Source organism: Phalaenopsis equestris, unplaced genomic scaffold (genome assembly GCF_001263595.1).
Source record: "Phalaenopsis equestris unplaced genomic scaffold, ASM126359v1 Scaffold000531, whole genome shotgun sequence".
In the NCBI taxonomy this organism is placed as follows: domain Eukaryota; kingdom Viridiplantae; phylum Streptophyta; class Magnoliopsida; order Asparagales; family Orchidaceae; genus Phalaenopsis; species Phalaenopsis equestris.
In genome coordinates, this window is record NW_018164971.1 from 75,605 (window position 1) to 79,710 (window position 4,106).

Consider the following 4,106-nt stretch of genomic DNA (forward strand, 5'->3'; position numbering starts at 1 on the left):
ATAAGGTGACATAAATACAAAAAATGAAGTGTATATGTTGGATATATAAATAACTAGGAATTAAATAGAGGGTATGTTAAATCTTCCTATTTTTCGATAATCGGCTGAAAAGTAATTAAATGTCAACTGTCAATAGCATACTTTGTATCATTGTATGTATACAAAACTGAGATTTGAGAGGGGTTTTTACGACCTGTTGGACGGAAAATTATTCCATACGGACGGATACCACATGCGGTGTCCGATTCTGACCGTAAATCAGGTGATCTACGATCAGAATGTATTTCGGTGGGTCTCACCTAAATTTTTTTTTTAACAGTTAAATTAAATTTTAATATCACATTTAAAAATCATTATAATTTTTAGATTAAAATTTATCCTTTCATGCATAACCCTATAATACTATTATGACTGTTATTATCAAATTTTAATTATAAAATACATATAAACGTAAAATTTTCGTACTTAAGATAAGCATTTAACGGGAGTCCACAATTTCACAATTTACGCGCGTGCGTGTACGATTCAGCGCACATGCCATGACTCCAGCGTAGTGGTCCAAGTCGTTCCGACTTTTTTATTAAAGAAAGGGCCAAGAACAACGAATATTTACCAGAGATGATGCCCACTGCCAACTGCTACTTTATCCGTGCCACAACAGGACAAGAAGGGAACATTAAGCAATCAAAATCTCTCGGTCTAAAGCGGTGGCCAGTTGACGCCAGCTACAAAAAAATTTTCCTCTCTCTATCGAAAACTATGGCTTATGGCCCTAAACCCTAAAAAGCTGGTAAGCATTTTTTTTTCCTTATAAATACTAGTCATGCAACATTATATTAAAATTTAAAAAGTACACTATGATTAGAGCGAAAATAGCTAATAAAATTGAGTAGCTCAACTAAAAAAATTAAATTAAAACTAAAATTAAAAAAGTCCAGAGGCAGGTAGGAGGCCATCATGCACAATTTAGTAAAGTCTACGAGTTGAAGAGTTCAATGTTCATCCTATCTTGGCAGCATGGCAAAACTCACCTAATATATGAGAGCCGATTTTATAGTCAAGCAAAGAACAATATAGTATTTAACAAATTAGCCAAACGAAAATTTAATATTTTAACTTGCTTGTGGGTGTTCAATAGGAGAGAAAATAGTAATGTCAATATGCTCAAACAAGCTATCCAACCAGCAAAAATACAGATCAAAGCGCATAGACAAAATATTACATGTAGGTGTTAAATTCTATAAAATGTAATTAAAGAATGATGTGGCAGATAAATTTGTGGAGGAGAGGTTGTTCGACACTTGCTACAAGAAGAACCCCCTCAAAGCCAACTTAAAATTACTCAAGAAAGCAAATGTTCGTTTGGGTCGTTGGGCACTTGCTACAACCTAGGGAGGACTCATCGTAAATTTCAACAACTGGCGTGAGCATATAAACGTTCTCACTCAACCCAGAATACCGCCTACATGGTTCCTTGCAAAACGTATACAAACTTCTACTTTCTTACTTGCCCTCAGATACTATCGAAAACTTCTCCAGCAAGTCAATGACTCGGTAACTCCTAAAAAGGAGCTCCAATAGTTAGTTGTTCACATGTTAGTTGTCCATATATATTTCACCAATTTGCTGGCTGCATGCTTTCATATCTCATGTAAATAATAACAATTTTCTGTTTTTGTGTAGCCCTTTATACAAAACCCAAAAATTCATAAATATATTGTAAGATGAATTTTTTTTGTAAGCAATTTTTTATTTCTAAATTTGTTATAGTGAAATGTCAAAGCTTCAACTTTTCTTTCTTTTCTTCTCAACTCAATTTTTTGCTCTCCTTACACCATACAAGATTTGTAAATATTGCCTTATGATTCATCAAATAAATTTGGAAACAATATTCATTTAGATGTGATAAGCATAAGCTTATGTCAATGGTGAGAAGCTATGTATCAAAAGAAGTAGAGCAGTCAGGCACGAACGACCTGTATGCATGAAAAGTCAAAATCTTATCAACAATAAATATCTAATTCAAGAAACCTAGCAAATGCTAAGTAAACTTTCCATTAAGACCAAATATATGGTTAAAGCTCACCAATCAACAGTTAATAATGATCACAAATCAAGTGTAGGTACTATAAAAGTATAAATTGAGGAATTATTATTCAATTTTAGCATTGGACAAGCTTTCACTAAACCTCGGAAAATTTAATAGTTACATAAATTAAATTTGTAAACCCAGTGAATTTGTATGTTATGAGATTTTTTATTTTTTATATCATCAAATAAATGAGTAAAAATAAAAATTTAAACAGTGAAAGAAATTCCTAACTTTGAAATACCAAGGTAAATCCATAAACTAAAAATTGGCCAGCTACAAACTAAGGAGCTTATCAACAATGATGAAAGAAAATTTATTAATGACTACTTGACTAGTTAAACAAATGATACACTAATATAAATTTAACATTAGAGTGATCTCTACTTAGAATTTGTTTAAAGGCCATTAGATAACTAGAATGCATGCTAAGTCTAGTCTAACTAGGCATTGTTTGGGCTGACTTAGGAGTTATATTTAAGCAATGAAATTTAAGTGGTGCAAATGGAAAAAAAATTGATGATGGATGGTTATCTTAAAATGTTAATTTATGACATAGAGTGGATTGTATGATGGTGAGGCTATTAGAGGGATTTTACTAGGAGAATATCATGATTAGTTTAGACACTGCTAATTTATGCTAATTTGGGAGATCTTAATGAGAATAAGTTTTAGGTGGCCTAAATGGAAAAAAATTGATAGATCATGATTAGTTTAAAGTATTTGGAATAGTTGATGAAGCTTAAGGACATTTAGTGGTATGAAAAATAAGATTATTTTTCTGTTCACTTAGGTTGAGATGCTAGATAAATGACAGTTTTTCTATTTCATTTAAGAGAAAGAATGGTAGATGGTTGAGGTTATAAATTAGTTAAGATTTAGAGTTACATCTTAAAGAGATCAAAAAAAGATTTTAAGAGAGTTAAAGATTGCTTTATAAATAAATAGCAATTCCCATTAAGAAGAGGTCAAGATAAGTTACTTAGAACTTACACAAATAGAAAGAATTTATCTAATATAATTATATCATTAAAAACATTCATTATCAAATATAATAGTGTCATTTGAAAGATATATTATCCTAAATTTTGTATTTGATCCTTTAGTACTTATGTGTTCCCTAACACCTCCCATTCGAGAAATATTTTATCATTCGAAAGTCTTATTTATATATTTAAGGATTTATGCAAAATTATACACAAAATTTAATTAATTTAACTTCTAAACATATAAAAGGGTATCATTTTGGTACAAACTATCCAAAAAAGTGCTCATCCATAGAAGTTGGAAGACCATGTGAGTAAGTGAGAATGTGAAACTAGGAAACTGAACAAAGATGATTTTGCATTTGGTTAGTATGTTGCAAGGTTTCTAATTCAATTTATTTAGCCTAGAAATTTATTTTTCCTTACATCAATACAATTTTTAGTGTCCTAGTAGATAAATGTTTCACATCTAGGCAAGGCATAATGACACGCCTCAAAAGTATCTATTTTTATATATGTATTTCATGCTCATTTTTTAGGATATTGCACTTTAATGAAATGTATTTCGTGTGTTTTTTATTTCAGACATAAGAAATGGTGTTTAAAAAAAAGGAGCAAAAATGAAGCAAAAAAAATTCAAATAAAGCTAAAGGACAAAAAAGGTGACCTGACACCTATGCGACAAGGAGTCTGGATGACTGGCGCTTAGCCGCCAAAAACGGTTAGGCCAAGATAAATTGAATTTAGATGTATTTCGAAAAGGAGTCTTGTGCGAATCTTGGTTATTTTTAGAGCTCTATTTATAGAAGACATTTCTACAAGTCCAAGAAGGGAAAAAGAGAGAGAAGTTGTCTTTGGGTAAGTTAAACCACCATTACGGGTGGGCGGCCACCATAGCATGAGTTCTGTGATTATGAGTGTTTGTAGATCCATGTGGAGCCAGGTTCAGTCAAGAAACTTTAAAGGATTGCTTGGGGAAGAGTTTAAGATATGTATTTATACTTTTGTTTACGATTTATCTTGTAAACTTG